The sequence below is a fragment of the Dermacentor albipictus genome, chromosome 3, assembly GCF_038994185.2.
Source record: "Dermacentor albipictus isolate Rhodes 1998 colony chromosome 3, USDA_Dalb.pri_finalv2, whole genome shotgun sequence".
Classification (NCBI taxonomy): Eukaryota; Metazoa; Arthropoda; class Arachnida; order Ixodida; family Ixodidae; genus Dermacentor; species Dermacentor albipictus.
Window position 1 is genome coordinate 41,811,140 of NC_091823.1, and position 17,990 is coordinate 41,829,129.

Consider the following 17,990-nt stretch of genomic DNA (forward strand, 5'->3'; position numbering starts at 1 on the left):
CGCAGTCAGCTCTCGTTACCGTCAGGATGACACACATTGGCTCTACTCATCGCTGCGTTGTAAGGAGTTATTGACACAAAGCGTAAGACTTATCGGAGGTCATCAATCATGGTTTCAAGAAAGCAAGAACAAAATGAGAGTGCTTCAAGCGTTTTCAAGAACATAGCTGCGTCAACGAACAGCGCTTACCCCCGCCATGCGCAAATGTAGTAGAAAGGAACTTCCACGAAGGCCATTGGAGATCAAAACAAAGTGGATCAGTCTACGTTGCGTTATTAAGAAGCCATTAGGGGGCAGCAGCGAAAGCGTCCCATTTTTCTTCCTTCCACTCGCCGCCGGAATATTAACGCACGCGCGTTTTCGCATCGCGTGGAAACGGTTGCCGAGTCGCTCACTACGTCGTAAACAAACAGCAAATCACAGTGACACGAGGTCCTAACACTTTCGTGCGCTTTTATGCGAAGTATATCTTTTCGCTTGAACTGGTAACATGCATTTTCCTTTTAGCTGTAAAGCTTTTAAAGAAGAAATTCGAGAGGAATTTGGTGGAGGTGCATTTCGTTATTGAGGTGTAAAATAAATGTTTCCCTTCCGTTCGCTCCTTCTGCTAATGCCCATGCTTGCTCATTTTAATTTTCCCGCGTCCCCATCATTTACCAAATATATATCGTTGCATTTTGTTAGTCTTTGCTTGTTGGGTTGTGGTATGTTGGGACCGGTGTTTAGAAGCAGAGTTGCCTGGCCCGCCTTGCTATGTGGTGTACTGTAAACAAAATTCAATTGAATAAAAGGAGAATGAGTGAGGGTCGAGAGAAAGGAAGGAAAGAAAGATTAGGAAATAATTAGTGTGCACATACCGAAGGACATCGCCACAGATGATGGCGGTTCGGGAAGTCGATCTGCTTGCGGAAGCTGAAAACAGTGCATCACATGCAGAAACTTCGAATTTGTCTACCAACATAATTTTCCTCATTCTTTAGCATAACTTAATATTTGTTTGCGTTTTCTTCTTCTTCTTTTTTTACAGCAACAACTGTGTATGGCTAACCTTCCGCTGTGTTTTCGGAGTCCGGCCACAGCAACGGACTTAGCGATTTCGAACAAACACACACGGGTGCAGTGCGGTGGTGCCGACGTCAAAATGCGGAACAGATTAGAACGCTCACCGTGAACAATAGCTTGACGTAAAAGTTATCCCAGTATATAAGCAGCAGATGTATCGGCACTAAAAACAGCGGCGTTATCGATGGGACGGACACGTATAGTTAGTGCATTCGGAGAAAAACATGCGTGCGAGGAGTGCTGGAGAGAAAAGCAATAAAAATGTAAATGGTGCCGGCACGAAACGACCACCGACGAAGAACGTTCCCGCAATGCTGAACGAAAACGACAATCGCGAGCCCGGGCACCCCGAACGAGCAACGACGCCAGACTCGCAACCTCAAAAAAGGACAACCATTCCACTCTGAGATAATGGAATGGCAACGAAAGCACTTTTCGTTTGAGTGTTTTGACTGACCTCAGCTTTCGCTGCCATTCCAGATTCCCAGAGTGGAATGGTTGTCATTTTAGAGCACAGCTCTTTGGCGCCCGTTCCCGCGTTTAGCGTCGCTGTCGGCCTCGCCGTAACCAAGGTCATCATCCGCACTCTGCTCTAGCTGCTCGCGCTCCTGCTGCCATCTCTAGTGCACGGCGCAAGTTTTGCTCTCCCCTTGTCCTCCAAAGCCGGACCACGTGTTCTCGCCTATCCTCTCGCGCTCTTCCTCCGCGCAGCGCCGTTGTGTTCACTCTCGCCGCTACCGTCCGCTCCGCACTCGCCCTCCCTTCTCCCGCTGTTGCGGCACTGCTGCGGTGCCGGCGGCGGGCGCTCGTTGCCGCCTCGCACGTCTGCCACGGCTCTCCGCTCCTCCGTCTACGCGTCGCGTGGCTGTACGGCTCTCAGCCGTGTGTCTCGCTTCCCCGTTTGCGGGGCGTGTTCTTCAGTGGCACTTGTCGCCTCTGGCAGTGTTCGCGCCTGGCTGTCCTTCTCCCGCCTCCACTCTGGCCCCATAATTCCCCTTATCTGGCGCAGTGCCATCGCGGTGACTCGAAAGACAGTTACAGCGTTTCGTGCCCTTCTACTTTTATACATTTTTTTATACAGAATATACATTTTTTATTAGCTTGGGGTAAAGTATATAGGCTCGGCTGCAATCAATATGGGCACGTCAGAAGTAGCAGAGTTGCGACTACTACGTTTCGCTGGTGCCAGAAAATGTGGTAATGTCTAAGAAGTACAGCATAGATTGATGCATATATGTATCTAAGAAAAAGAAAGCAAGAAAAAAAATGACAAAAGAAATACTCAAGTAAGAGCGATATGAATGACAATATACGCGAATTACCTCGCTCCTTAAAAAATGCAGTGTCTGTAAACATAAGAAAAAGATAAGTCACTAACAGCAGGGAAACTTCTGTTAGAAATGCTCCATCAGACCGTGATGCAATTGATAGGCTTTCACATACTAAGCCAACGTATTAGCCAAGGCAGATGCTGTTGACGAATACTACTCATTACTTCTGACCGCTGGGGGTATCTTCACGTCCAACCAAAGCGCTGTACACGTGCGTTTTCGCATTCTGCCCCCTTCAATATGGAGTCGTGCGGCCGGGAGTCGAAGCCGACATCTCAGGCTCAGCACCAGAAAACGATAGCAATGAGAGAGAGAGAAAGGCAAAAGAAAGACAAGGAGGTTAACCAGGGATTATCTCCGGTTGGCTGCCCTGTCCTGGGGGAGGGGAAAGGAGATGCAATAGGTGAGAAAGAAAGAAGGATAAAGAAGAAAGGAAAAAAACCCTAGAGCCTTCATGACTGGTATAGGCCTCCGTCGAAGCATAGTTCCAAGCGACAACATGCCTCTATGCTGTATAGGCTCGATAAGATATGCAAAGAAGAAATAAATCGATATTCACATGCGTTCTAGCACATCTAAGACCTTCACCGACATGGAAGAGACAAGCTAAAAGAAGAAATAATCTTCTTAAGCGCTTAGTCCTGTCTGGTTTGCATCAGTGCGCGTCTTTTGCAGGCCTAAGCTTTTAAAGCCCAACCACACGCGGTGAATCGTGCGCGCCTGGCTGCGCGTCACGCGTCTGCGAGGCCGTACGCGCCTGTCCTACGCGTCTAGAGAGGGCAGACGTGCAGGAAACGCGCGCGTCAAGGAGGTCTTGATCTTGGGCGTCATTTTGAGCGTATATTTTGAGCGTACGCGACGGAAGTGGCAGCTTGTGCACCGACGTCACGTGGGCCGCATGTACACTTCCGGCGGTTCGGAAAGGTTGTTGAAGTTGCAGAATCGTGCGGAGACGCCGGGAGTCGCCGCTGGTTTCGTGTCGATAGATCACAGAGGCTCTGGAGGCGATCAACAACGAAGCGCTGATCGCCTGCGTTGAGGCTCGACCTGCGCTTTGGTAGCAGGCGAAACACAAGCGCCACTAGAACAAGCACTTGACGAGGTGGTCGTGGATCGTCATGCCCAACGCTGCCGAACAGGTGAGTGCTCGGAATTTTATACGGGCGTCATAGCGGAGCAGTTTCAATCGCGATCGAGCCCGATCGGGGTCGGATTTGATGATCACGATTGCCTGTACCGCGCAATATGAGTAGAACCGATCGTGATCGAGAAATTTGATCGCGCTCGATCGCCATCGAAAGCCTAGCTGTGTGGCACTGGTATAAGCTGCCTCTCTCATCAGCAGACTCGCAGATGTCGAAAACGCGTTTCATCTGTGCAGATGACGTTATCACAGCGCTGCAGAAGTGATGGAAGTCCCTGGGGAATAAATTTCGGCGCCTGGGAAGACGTTGTCAGAAAGGAAAGAGCCGCGCCGTGCCAGCTGTCGACGTTCACAACGACGTCATCTGGCTGTTTTTCGACCAGATGATGTTTCTGCGCTACACAATGGAGTGTAGACCGTAAGTGATCTTGAAATTTCCATCTTAGCCGGCGTGTTAAAAATGAAACACGGGATTTTAGTGCTTTCCCTTTACCACGTTGACCGACGATGCCGTATGTTTGTATTATAGCTGGCAATGCACCGCACTTATGGGAATCTACTCAAAATAGTGCTTACAGAAGCAAGTCGACGCACAGTATGCATTATATTCAGCTTTGTCTAATTGGCGATAAAATATTTGTGCTGCGTCGCCGCTCCGATTATCGCATATTTCGTTAAATGTGATCCGGTAAGGGGACATACAAGCAGTACAAGAATAGCTTTGTATATTTATTTATTTAGGTACCCACAAAGCCAGTTTGGCTTTGCAGTGGGGAGCAGAGAAAGCAGAAAAACAGGTACAAAATAACAAGTAAAATAGCACTTAAAAACCTAACAATAAAGCATAAGACAGAAGTACAGAGAATATCACATACAAATTAGCAGGATGAATAAAAAGAAAAGGGCTTGCATGATACACACACAAAAAGAAAACACAAAACATGCAAGTAGTTTTTTTTATTCTGTGCACTGATCCTAGAAGGCAGCGTGCAAGTCAATGGCCAGTATTTAACTGAGTATTGAATGTTGCTATATTCACGTGTACCTTAGGCGCTTCAATGCACAGTTTTAATTTTTCATTTTGTTGCCTGCCAGCAGTGTGCAAATCGGTGCATCATCACAGACCCTCAAATATTACCTAGCTTGCTTAGGGATTCATTCAGTGTCATCATGCTGTAGGAATAAATGTGCCATAGTACTGACAACATTGTCAGCTGTGTAATTGATAATTCTTTTTGTGTCTGCTCAGCAGTGTCCTTGCTTATTATCAGCCTGTGGTTATTCTGCAGATCTCAGGTGCTGTGGTTATTGGTTTAAGCGAAGCTTTCACAATGTTTGTGGAGAACACTGTTCCTGCTTAGCAAAATTTCCGAGGAAGGACTAGGTGATCCAGTTTAACACATTCGCACTGTGCAAAAAATGATTATTGAAATTTTACATGCCAAAACCACGATCTAGTTACATTATTTTAATTGGTATTTGCATTACGTCCAGTACTGGTCACTCGTGCAACACAGTAGCCAGTAGTCAGCTGCGATGACAATGGTTCAATGTCTACATTAATATGAGTATGAGGCGAGCTATTTGGCAAGACAGTAGGAGCAGCGGTAGGAAAGTCCAGAGAAGAGGCAAAAAAAGCTTGGCTGTAAAAAACCTTCTGGAAGGGTTTGCTCGCTAAGGTCAGCTTTGCTGGGCCAAAACACCCTTTACAAGGCAGATGGCAAGAAGACAAACATTATTAGACGTAACTTCCTAAATACAAACAACAAATGCACTGACTACTACGTACACAGCTTCACACTGTTTAGACGTACATTCAGTTAAGAAAAACAGTTTAGAATGAGATGAAGTTTACAAACAAGTGAAAGGAAAACAAAGTTACAAGCCAAGAACGTTTCAAGTAGAAAAACTAGAACAGGAGAGAGCCTTATGCTAAAGCAAGACCTAACAGTACTACTACTCTATGTTTAGAAAGTGCAAGCATAGGTCTTTCAACATGAAATTTATTAAGTGATTTTACTGAGTAAATGTAGTGGAATGCTTCCTGCTAATTATTTCAAAACTGAAACATTCCAAATATCATGCACTGTTTTGAGTAGAAGTAATCACTAGGCTTTAGGCATGCAGATCTCGTAAGAACTGCTTAAATGCATCACAAGCAAAAACAGAAAAAGATACAAAAGCTACACTTACGCGCATGCAGAAACTGTTCATTCTGGTTGTGTAGGCAAGCCACTTTTGTCCCTACAAAACTGATTCAGAGCTTCAGTGTACTCTAATAAAATCACACACTAAAACAAATGTGGACGGATTTGAGCCTTCATATATTTTTGCATCCAGACTGGCACATTATTTACACATTGACAGTATGTGCAAACCTTATTACGCTCACATGCAGGATGTCCGCCAACCTTCCACCAGTGCCCCCATCAAGTGAGGAGGGAAGTGCTGCAGACATCTTAACAAAAAATGTGCCAGTTTTCCGATCTGGCAACACTTGAAGCGCCATCACCGTGAAGTGAAGAGTCACAAGCGCCAGCATCGACTCTGTCTTCGGCGTCGCATGAGTCTGTGGAGTCTCAGGACATTTTGGAATCTCTTGAATCACCGATGTTTCAATAAGTTCTGGTTCCTGAGGATTCTGAGGCACACCACAGCAGTCCGCAGTCAGGAGCATCGCTGGCTTCAGCAGGCAGTCGTAGGCTGGATACGTTAGGAAGCATTGCTTCTGAAGCAAAGTCAAGGGGGAGGAAAAGGAAAAAGAGAGATTAGAGTCAGTGAATATTGGAGGAATTAAGCAATGTTTCAAGTGCAATGAAAAGATGCAAACCACAGGATGACCTCGAACTTTTGCCGTCTCTCTGCTCAAACACATTAGAGAGGCCAGTGAGGATGCGCATCTCGATTTGAAAATTAAATTGATGCAAGTAGGAGAATAATTCAAAGATTAATGTTTTTAATGTATACTTTTTGTATGATAAAGCCAAGAGACAATGAAACAAAAGGAAATCATTGATGAATTTAATTACTTTATATCGAAATGGAAAAATAAGGAGGAAAATGAAAGTATATGAGAAGGTAGCTTCCCACTAATGGGAGACGAACCCACAACCTTTGAATTATGCTTGCATTGCTTTACCAGTAGAGCTGCAGCAATGGCTATCCCTCTGCAAACTTTCTTGGGCCTGTATGTGCATGTACTAGATCTCACCCTGGTAGTGTTAGCCAGTGCTACTCGTGCAAGAACACTCCAAGAGCCTAATCTAGTACACATAAACATTCTATGAAATTGATGGTGGAATAGCCTCCAGCTCAATTGGTTTTAGCTCCCACCAGTGGCAAGTTATATTTTGTCTACTTTCATTTCCCTTCTCCTTGTGATGTTGACATTACAAATAAAATGACAGTTATTTTCCTTTATGCTTTATATACGTTTCCTTGTCTGTTGTTGTCATGTCAAAGCCCCTCAGCTCTTCTTTTTTGTTCATCTTACACTGTGTTGTATCCATGTTTTTGTGCGGTATTCAAGAATTTCATAAAGTTGATATCTGTGGGCCTGGTTGGCTGGACATTGCTGCTGTAGAGATGTGTGAACATGTTTTAGCAACACATCTACGATAAAGAAGCACTGACTTGCAACTAAAGGTGTGTTGTTGCAAGACAGATGTTTATCGCTTTCATCTGTGTTTACTCATTCAGCCTGTCTTGCAGCAATGAACCTTTTTGAGTTCACCACCTGTGCATGTAGAGTTTGTACATGCATGTAGAGATGCGTGTACATGCCTCTAAATAAAAAGAAATGTAGTCAACCTTCAACCAGACCCCATTGAAAATTTCGGTTATATGCTGCAAGTTGTAAAGCCTGTTGGGGCGTTCTAGCAGCACAAGCATTTTTCTAATTGTTTTATTATTATTAGAAAAGGTAGCAGAAAGGGAAAAGTCTTGCCACCACATAGCCAGGAGGCGAGGTTCGCTGCCAACATAGACAACCTCTACCTCTCCCAAAAATATCATCCACAAGCCACATTCCTTGCTTTTTTTTCTTTGTGTTCTGTGGCTCAGTTCCAGAGTTGGTTTTGCATGTTCTGCATTGGATGTTTGGCCAAAGTCTTTGTACGTAATCAGTGACATTGAAGGCAGTGTGTAAATGAGACATTTATGCGTATGACCCTGCTTCTCTGGCAGAAAGCAGGGCTACCTGACGGGAGCCGTGAACAGCATGTGAGCTTTAAAAAATTTCTTAAGCTGAAAAAAATGTAAGAAATTTCTGCGGCTGTCGTGCTGTTCTGCAGTTGTTTAATACTTTGCAGGCACAATCGCCACTATATGACTTACACACCACTGCAGAGTCTAGCCGCCTCAATCCCCACACAGTAAGTCAAGGCACCGTCTTTTATGTCTTACCGGGATGCCAAGTAGCTTGAATGCAAGTTGAAAAAAATTAGTACGCATGTCTCAATTGTTTGAATACTAATTATGATGACATGATTTTTCTTGACAATGATCTACATGGCTGTGGAGGCCCTTTTCGGGTGACGTATGATCAAAATTCATTTGTGTAGGTTAGCTACCACCTTTGTTTAATACTACATGTGCAAGCATACCTCAGTGCATGTTTTACAGGTTGCGCAAGGTCAAAAGCACTGAGGTAGCTTTTGTGCGATGCCAGTCGATGGCAGTTTTTTTTTTTTTTAGTTAGCCGTAACAGTTACACTGGTGATGCAGTAAGTGGAAACTTTCAGTCTCTGTGATCATTTTTTTCTTGTATTTCTTTTCACGCGCATTGTCAGTACCATCATTACTATTTCTCGTTTTGTATCAGCATTTCGTGTACTATATATTTTTATTTGTTTATGAGTTAATACATAGTTAGTTGTGTATAATTCTGTATTCTGTGGAAAGAGAGAAATAAAGATGATTATTAATATATTATTATTATTATGTATTAGTATTTTTTATGCACGCTCATTGTCAGTCGTTTCCTTCTTTCTTTTGTTTTGCTTCAATGTTTTGTGACTCCTTCCTGATTTGGCTTCCAAAAGGTGGCAGGCAGTAATATGTAAATAAAATAAAATAAATGATACATTAAATGACAAAGAAACGGTGTTCTGTATTCCTCCAATCGCACATTATTACTCTTGGGGCAACTGTCCTTTACCAACCTTAACGCTACAGCAAGTCGTTCTCCAGGCTCCAGGGGTTTCTCGAATGTGGTGCTGCCGTGTGAGGTCCTCTGTTAAAAAGCTCCATAGCTTGTCCAAGAGCTGCGGCGCCTTGCGAAAGAACTTGTAGAAAAATCTGTGGTCATCCTGACGTATCCGTTGCATCTGTAAAAAATGGTGCATTATTGCCTGGCAGCAAGACCATGCCCTGCCCACATACACGCGCAGGTATCAGGAGCTGTACACTTTTCACTGACACACATGTATAGCCACTAGCCATCATCAATTTCACCCCCTGCTTTGTTTATGTGCTTGAATACAAACAGTGGTTCGGCAAAACAGGAGAGCCAGTCAACGGTATATTAAAATCGTGCGGCCACTGCCAAGAAACTTCCGAAATTAGTCGCACAGAATTTTAACCTGCCCCCCAGGTCACAATTTAATTACATTACACTTCATATCTACAGTCACACTTCTGAGAGACAGATAATATAGGAAATCGTATCTCGTCCACAAGCTTCATATAAGACAACCAACACGTGCAAAAGGTGTTCCTGAATCTATGTGCTATACTAATGGCACAAATATAACTAGCAGTCCTTAGCTTTTTGTAGGGGTGTGCTAATACCGAAAAGTAGATTTAGAATCGAATCAAATGAAGAAAAACTAATCTGGATATCAAATAAAATATCGAATAGCAGAAAATGTATTACAAAACGTAATCCTTACAAATTTTGTGCAAGAGGGTGCTACACAAGCTCTGTGTAAACAGTATGGTCTACTGTTAATAATGAAGGGAGCTCCAAATTAGTAGTGCAGATTGTCTGTTAAATAGAATCAAGCGCTTCTTCCCCTCTGAAGCTGAACAGTTAATGACCGTATGTCGTACGGCATACACGGGTTAGACAGGCGGTGGTTGAAACGTCGTGAGGTGTCGTCACCACGTATCCAATATACGATCTGTACGCTTCCGGCGGCTAATCAGCCCGATCTTCGCCTGTGCTTTCGCGCTTTCCGAGCTACACCCTGCTCTTGTCGTTCCCCCTGTTCGCGTACGTCACGTTATCGTTTCGATCGGTGCTGTCAACCTGGACGAACCTTGCACCGACGACGCGATGCTGTTCTGCGAATTGGGCGTTCGCGCGCTGCGAGTACGATCCCCGCATTACTACTTTAACCATTTCACTTATGCGCGCATCTAAAAACGCTGATAAGTAATTGCTGTCCTAACGAAGATAAGTCCCCATGTCCAAACACTGGCTCCTAGTTCTACCACTGTAGATCATCGAAAGGAAAGAAGTTACTCACAGCCGTAAAGTCCTTCTTCTTTACGCAGTTGAAAGAATGGCCGGACCCACCAACGTCGCCGCAGAGGCCGCAGACGCTTTCTGCGCTCCCGCCGCCTTTGCAAGAGCAGCAGCAGCAAAAGCTTCTTTCTCATGTGGTACATTGCGGGGAGAGTACGCTGATACCGGCGAAGCAAGCGGTTAAGCAAGAGCTCGGCAGCAACGTCGTGCGTGGTCGCGCGCAGATGTCAGCTGCAGTTGTGAGCAAGCAGACGCTATCGCGCGTGATGTTGATAATTGATGTAGCTTTTCTTGCCATAAGGATGTATAGATACGAACAGCGTTCATTTCTCAACTTAAAAACAATGTACTAGCTCTAACATTGATAAATTAAATAAAAATGGCTAGCCACAATGAAAGTAAAGATAAACTTTTCTCAAAGCCAAAGACGACCGTTTCCGCCGTCGCTGGGCCGCTGGTCTGTCAGCCCTGTGCTATACGCGCAGCGAAGCGCGCACGTGTGCGCGTATCGTGTGGCTGGACGCCCTTCCCTTCGTCACCCGCGTACGCGCACGCAGACGCGTACGCTTACGTGTACGCGTATCGAGACGCGTATCCCGGGCTGCGTGTGGTTGGGCCTTTACTTACAGGCGCAGCAGCCCCGACTACAATCCGCGCTAAACCAGACGAGTAACGTTAAATCCTTTTAGGGACGTTCCTACTAATTGGGTGGGAAGATTAAAAAAAGGAACGCTTCGTTGCTCCTTGCTTGTAAGGTAAGCTCCGGTAGGCGCAGTAACCACGACCTGCAGCAGGAATTCATCTTACAAATGATTGACTGCAGGTTCGCTCAAGCCGATCGTCTGTGCCATAAAAGACCAGTGCTTTTACATTAGCTCAGTGATAGAGGGAGAGAGAGAGAGAGGCTGTTTAACGAAAACTCGAAAGGTTTGCCTGGTGAAACGCCTAACAAGCTACTCCAGGGTAATGGTTTAAGCGATGATAAATGCAATTATATGCGCAGGACATACGGCGGACACGCAGGATATACAAAACGCAACACATACAATATAAAAATTAAAGCATCTGGTTTAGACCAGTGTCTCACACACAAACAAGTAAAAAAAAAAAAGCCGGAAACGCCTTCGTAGCGCGGGACGCACAGGCAGCACTAGTAAATCAATTATACATGTTGTATTTAAATGTGCGATCCACGAAATATGTTTTGCCCGAACCGGTGGAGACATTAGGATGGTCCTTCAAAGTGTAACGAGCTTAATAAAGGGAAAATGAGACATGCACCCAAACGTAGGAGTTGCTACAAAGGAAACCCAACAGGTTCCTCGAAGGATAAGCCTCGTAGTTGAAGCATCCCGGATTAGGACGAATTTTTCTTCAACTACGAGGCTTTTCTTTCGAGGAATCCGTTGGATTGCCTTTGTGGCAACTGCTACGATTCGGTGGATGTATCATTTCCCCTTCATTAATTACTTCTTTCCAAGAGGGCTTGACGGGGAGAACAAAGAATGGTGGTTTGACTTACGTGTCTCTTAGTGGCAGTCACGCCTCGGCGTTAGTGCCCTTTAGGTTAACTTTAGTTGAACACAACGGACGAACCCCACACGGAGGCAACTGTTTTTCATTAATCAGCCGACAAACTATAATGCTACCTTGTGGACCTCCCTACCTTTCCTTCCTTCCTTTTCATCCTCCTCCTCCATCTCCTCCTCCTTGTGTGTGACGTTATTAGTGACATCATTATTTCCGTTTCCTACTTGCGGGCTTACAGGAATTTCGCCAAAACCATGCTCTCGTGGCGGGTCTCTAAAGTCTACGATTCTGTTCTGTCGCATGCGGTAATCAGTAATTTCTAATTTTAATTATTCTAGACACTTCAACAACACATGTAGCTAAACTTATGCTCTGATACCATATCCACAATGAAACCCATGAACTTTGCACTGTACCTTTCTTTCTATCTTTTTCTGCTTTATCCTGAATTTTGTCCCCGGTTGTCTCAGTGATCTCTAACTATTTCTAATTATTCCAGACACTTGAGTAACTCAACTTGTAATTAAACTTATGCCCTGATATATTTATAATGAAACCAATCAATTTTGTACTATACTGTTTCTTTATTTTTTTCTGATTTATTTTGAATTTCCTCCCCGGTCGTCTCAGGAGGTGAACCGGAAGCGCTGCGCATAAAATAGTCTCACTCAGTGCTCGTGCCTCTAAAGAGGGTTCATAAGTACAAAACATGGCTCGAGTAAGCATAAGGATGCGCACTATACGCACAAAAAAATTTGGAGCGAGGCGCCTGAGACGAAGAATTAAGTTAACAGTAATATCTACAAACAGGAAAATGGCGCGAAATAAAAGAAGAAAAAAAAAGAATATTGGATATTGAAAAGCATAAGGTAATCCAAAACGGTGGCGTCAATTAGTCTCTTTTTTTTTTTTAGCCGACTGCCCAAAAACATTTGCATCGTCTTTCTAAATGTCATGGCGCTCGCTCGGCTTTCAAATTCTTTTCACGAACTCTTCAGCCTCCTCTCCAAATTTACCATTCCGTTGGTCCTTGCACGCTCGCCGCGTTGCTCCTGATGCATGGGTGAACAACGAACACTGCGCAGAACACTGGTTGCTGTATATTTGCCCCCGAATTCCCGAGGCGCATTGTTGCTTCGGGCTAGCGTCGCCGTGGACGCCGCGTGGTCACCGCATGAATAATGAGCTGAAGGTCCAGGGAGAAAATGGCGTTGAAAGCGGGGACAATAGAGCGAACAAAAAACGACTGAAAGAAAGAAAAGAACACAGAAATCTTTCATCCCGCTTGAGTGACCGCGGAAATCTGAATACGGCATGGGGACAAGTAAATAACGATCCGCGGGAGAGCAGCGGTGGGCAAAGAGGACGAGTCGCAGCCTTGCTTCGGACCAGCACTGAACGCCCCCTCAATCTCGACTGAGTGCCCTCGACTGCGTCATTGCCGGGTATTCGATAAAGGGGCCTCTGCTGAGAAGTGGAGAAAGAGCCGGCAATCTGGAAAGCGTTCGCTTCATCTTCGCTTTGTTCTGCATCTTTCTTTCTTTTCTTTTTTTTCTTTCAAGTATACCGGTGGGCGTTGAGCGGTGCCCAAACTGAGGGACAATTAGTGCGTGCGGACAGCCGGGGCACGGTGTACCGGGGTCATAAAGCTATGAGAAAGATGACGACGATGACCGCGCCCATCGCATACTACTACTGGTGATTTTCGTGCTATGAAAATGATTTTCTATCATTGGTACATGGATACTGGAGGAGCGTCCGATTAGTTTGGGTATACAGGCCATAGGTAAACATTTCTCCATCAGGTTGCCGAAGCTCCAGCACGGGCTTCTTTCCGTAAGCAGACCGACTTTTTGACATTGTCCTTTGTCACATACGTCACTTGGTTTTGTAGGCGTGCTATCACGGAGGCATTGTCGGAATCCGCAGCGCCTATTTTTGCAAACTACAGACAGGTTCTATGTGACTAGTGCCAGAAAATTGTGCCTAACACACACAAAAAAATTATGGTCATCCCACGCACTGTGAAAATCGATGTAAGCGAAGCTTTCTGTTCTGGATGCTTTGATTGACGATTATTAGTGGCGGTTTAGACGGCTACAGCTTAATTTCTTCAACATTTAGGCTAACACGAGAGTGGTGAGTTGATGTTAAACGTTATCTTGCGTGCACTACTGCTATTTGTCTGCGTAGTACACAGAACAAACAGGGAGAGGTGTTTACTTGAGGCGTTGTTGTGCGCCCTATTTTATAACCTCCGAGAGGGTTGAGCGTTGTCATTGCCTCACATGGCACATCGCATTGTGGAAGAAGCATTGAATTGGATTATGGGGTTGTACGCGCCAAAACCACATTCTGATTATGAGGCACGGTGTAGTGGCGGGCTATGGATTAATTTTGACACCGTGATGTTCTTTAACGTGCCGCAACTCTAAGTGCACGTGCGTTTTCTATTTCGCCCCCGTCGAAATATTGCTGCCGCGATTGAGATCAAATCTCCGACCTCCAGCAATGCCATAGCCGCAAAGCTAACGCAGCGGGCACAGAAATTCTGTGACGTGAGATCGCTTCCGCAGTGTCGCCAGGCCCCTGCGGTGCGCTTTAATTAAAGCGGCTCTGCTTCTGCACGCCCTGCGTAGTTTGTCCGCTTGACATATTTGCATGGTGTTCATTTTTACCAGCAACGCACTGAGCCGTACCTTGAACTTAAGCTCTTCTTCTCTCTACAGTTCTATCTGCGTCCCCTCTGGCCTCGCACGTTAGTAGAACGGGAAGCGCTGCAGTTTCTGCAATGCTTCTGAGGGAAGTCACGCATAATTACAGCTGTCAAGCGGCTAATGTGGCGACGGCCAGGGAGGCCCAGAGGACATTGCGCACATTTGGCGCGGTGGGGGGGAAGACAAGTTTTTCCTGTCGCCTTTTCTCTCTGACTCGCGCTTGTTATCTATACACACTCTATGAACGCCTCCCTCCCCCCCCCCCCTCCTCGACATGGTGTGCACGACAGCAGCAGCTACAGCCGCCCACAGCAGTAGCAGCAGCAGCAGCAGCAGCAGTGGGAATGTCGACGAAAGATGCAAAGAAACCTTGGCTTTAAAAAATGAAGCCTCGATTTTAGCGTTAGATGCGATGGCAATGCATTCGTATTACGTCGAACCTCTATGATGTCTCGTATCCATGATTCAAACCACGTTCCCCATATCGCAAAGTGTTTTTCAGGAGTTCCTGCCTCATTGAGGAGCGAAGTGCAACAGTGCAACCGTCTGTTCTCGTCCCTTCAAGGTTACTACGCAATTAGAAAAAGACACACTCCGCTCAGCAGTGTTGCTCTAGATTCATCTGTACCTCTATTCAAATCTTTCGGAGCCTATTGTCTGCGGTACAGCAGCATAAATGTTTGCTCCGCAGGCTGGAACTATCTTAATCCAATCGATTACCGTGTCAGATTGATTCTTCTTATTTTCCTTTTTTTCTTATTCAACGCAATTTGTTCATTTTATTCTTTTTCTGTTTCTTTCCCAACACTGAAAATACCTTTTTTTATTTGCGAGTGACAACAATTTACATGTTAATTCGTCCTGTACCTTTGTCTGATTTTTAAGCTGCTCATTCATATTCATGGCCAGTTCGCCATTGCTGGTATGCGCCACGAATATTCAGGAGCACATCATCAATAATATCGCCATACAGGCATCAAATCAAGCTTGTGGACTAATGTGAATTCGTGATGCTGCAGCGCACCAGACGCACATCTTCCTTGAAGTGTACGCAACAAAGAATTGAATTCCTAATGGAATTGAACTGCGCCGTACAGTTCACATAATGATACTAATATTGCCTGCGGAGTAAGAACGTTATTTTTTTTAAACACACTGATCGTACATGATAACTTTTTCATAGACCGATAGTGTAATAAATAGACCGTAGCAGTCGAATAAAAGATAACGGAGTGAAAAGAGACGAAATCAAGAAAAGCTTTCTGCAGTACGCAAACAGCTCCGCTACAACAAGAGGAAGAAGACCAGGGGCAATTTTCATTGTTTAATGCGCTCCTGTGTACTGTTAGGTATAATGTAAATAAATAAAATGATATTTCATACTTCACGCTACCTTTAACCTGAACCGTTAGAAACGTGTTGAACAGCCGCAGTAAGGTTATAAAACATTTTTTCTGTGTGTGTGTGTTGTTGTCAGGCGGGTGAAGACGGTGAAGCGCAGCGTTGCTTGCTCGGCTGGCCCTTTGGTACTTTCAAGGCTTACTTTTAACGATGAAAGAAAGAATTTTATATTTTGTGATTATATATTATAAATAGCAGCGGTTAAACACATTACGCGAACTCGGGGGGAAAACCTCCATAACGCATTTCACTGCGAAAGCAACTCGGGTGGTACGCGCTCGGACCAGTAATGTACATTTGGCGTGTACGCATCCAACAGAACGAGAATTAAAGTATTGTGGTTTAACCAGTCGACGCCCGCGACCCTTAACTGCACGCGGACTGCGCCAGGCTAAATGCCCATGAGTCATAGTTAAGTCTCAAACATTGAGCACAGTTCTTTCACGCACCAAAGACGGTTCTGAATAGTTCTCTCATAGAAATCACAGTCCTGATGCTGGGTTTGTCCGTACAATAGAAAATGTGGTCGTCCACATATTCCACTCTGGTTTCCTCATTTACGAAAACACTGAAACAGTGAACGCTGGACGAATCACACTTAAGTGCATTGGTTCTAACTGAAGTGAAAACAACAGTTTGACGAAGAAAGCCTTCCTTCATAGTGTAGTGAAGGGTCACAGGCTTTGAAAGGTGGCTATTAACTGTTAAGGGAGTCAGAACGATTGTAGCAGAGATGCACACCTTCAGGCATAAAATAGAGCCAATGTTAGCGGGCTGGAGAACCAAAAACAGAAAGCCCTAAAGCGTTATGCCCAAACTTTGCTCCTTATACCATCTCAATCTCTGGCACAGCTAAAGCATGCATTTTATTTTGTGGCAACAACACAGTTCTACGTTTTGCAAACACGTCATTGTTCCTGGTTTAGATTCAGCGTTCTAACTGAATATTGGGAACATTTATTTGGTCATTAAGATAGGAGTGAAATATCAGGTGAATGTAGTTTTCTCGGCATGAGACAAAGGTGGGGGTGTTTGCCCTTCGGCAAACAGTATGTATGATAACAAGGCTAACAGTCTTACTAACAAGTGCTCGAACCGCCATGTGCACGAGTCTTTAGAATGTAAAAGAAATGTAGTGTATGAAATCCCTTTCAACTGTGGGCAGTATACTATGTCGATCAGACTGGCCGATGCACAAAGGTAAGGTTAAGGGAACAGCTGGCGAGCTTAAAGGGAAGGCCCTACGCACATTTGGCATTGCACTGTGCGCAATGTACATTGAACCCGTGTAAGCTATTGTTTCACCGAACTGCTATTTTGTGTATTAACTCTAATCAGACAACGAGAGAAATTATGGAAGGTTGACGCATATCTGCACTGCAAGGAACATGTGTTTGTCATCCGTCTATCACTTTGAATGACAGTGAAATTCACTTGCTCAATAATAGAAGGTAGTGTGTCGATTGTGCTGCATTTCTGAATGTTGTTATCATATGGAACCTGTGCTCTGTCGCGCATGCGCGGTGATAATCAGATGGTACTCGAGGGTGTATATGTGCTATTTTTAGAAGCAAAGATCAGTTGTCAGTCTGCGCCGGTCTTTGTGTCCTTTTTTCTTGTAGTCGTCGTTTAGTGTGGGCAAAACTTTCCACAATCAAATCAAAGCAACTAGCCCGCCATTCAGTCTTATTGAAGTCAGTAAGACTTGACCATCTATTCAGAGCAGTTGTGCAGGCCGATTGGGATTGATGTTCCTTTATAATAAAGAAATAGTGCCTCGTTGCCTCTATTTTTTTTTGTGACTGTTCCGAGCCATTACTTCGGGTGTTCTAGTAGATTCATCTTGCCATCGTTTTATGAAATTTAGTGATATTGAGAAATTTTGCTTCGCATTTTCATTGGAGGAAATTCATGCCTAAAGGCAATTTTCCAGGTGCGTTTTCTTTTTTTTGTATTTAGGTTCTAAAATGAATACCTGTTATGTTATCTTTTGTAAATATATAATGCAGATATAATAGCTATGCATTTATTGCCTCCGTTATACCGCTCATTATATATCGGCTAATCTAAACAAGACGTGCTTGCATGAGTCCGTAAAAAGCGTATTTCCCCTTGCTTCAAGGCATTATTTTAGGGTGCGCACTTAAACCTTACCTGTTAAAAGCCTGGCTACATAGGAAAAGTAGTGTTGTGTCTTTGAAGTATTGTTTTCTCCACGAATTATCAAAAACTATAAAACTCTGTTTTATTGGCTTCAAGAACGCCACTTTATTTTAATACGTTCACCAGTGAACTTAAAAAAGAAGACCGGTCGCAATATCCACACCATACACCTC

General features: G+C 44.5%; 2 long non-coding RNA genes across 3 annotated transcripts; one reads left to right on the forward strand and one right to left on the reverse strand.

Annotated features, from left to right (window-relative positions):
• The first annotated feature begins 3,394 nt into the window (after positions 1 to 3,394).
• On the forward strand, positions 3,395 to 6,964 carry LOC135902552 (uncharacterized). The gene is made up of 3 exons (XR_010564536.2): positions 3,395 to 3,532; positions 3,775 to 3,955; positions 5,936 to 6,964. It is a non-coding gene; the product is annotated as an uncharacterized lncRNA (long non-coding RNA).
• LOC139057360 (uncharacterized) lies at positions 4,255 to 10,458 on the reverse strand. Of its 2 annotated transcripts, XR_011512711.1 has the most exons (3): positions 10,008 to 10,458; positions 8,700 to 8,864; positions 4,255 to 6,265 (listed from the first exon to the last, which is right to left on the reverse strand). It is a non-coding gene; the product is annotated as an uncharacterized lncRNA (long non-coding RNA). The 2 variants fall into 2 exon arrangements; XR_011512710.1 differs by having other exon boundaries at positions 4,255 to 8,864.
• Positions 10,459 to 17,990: the final 7,532 nt, after the last annotated feature.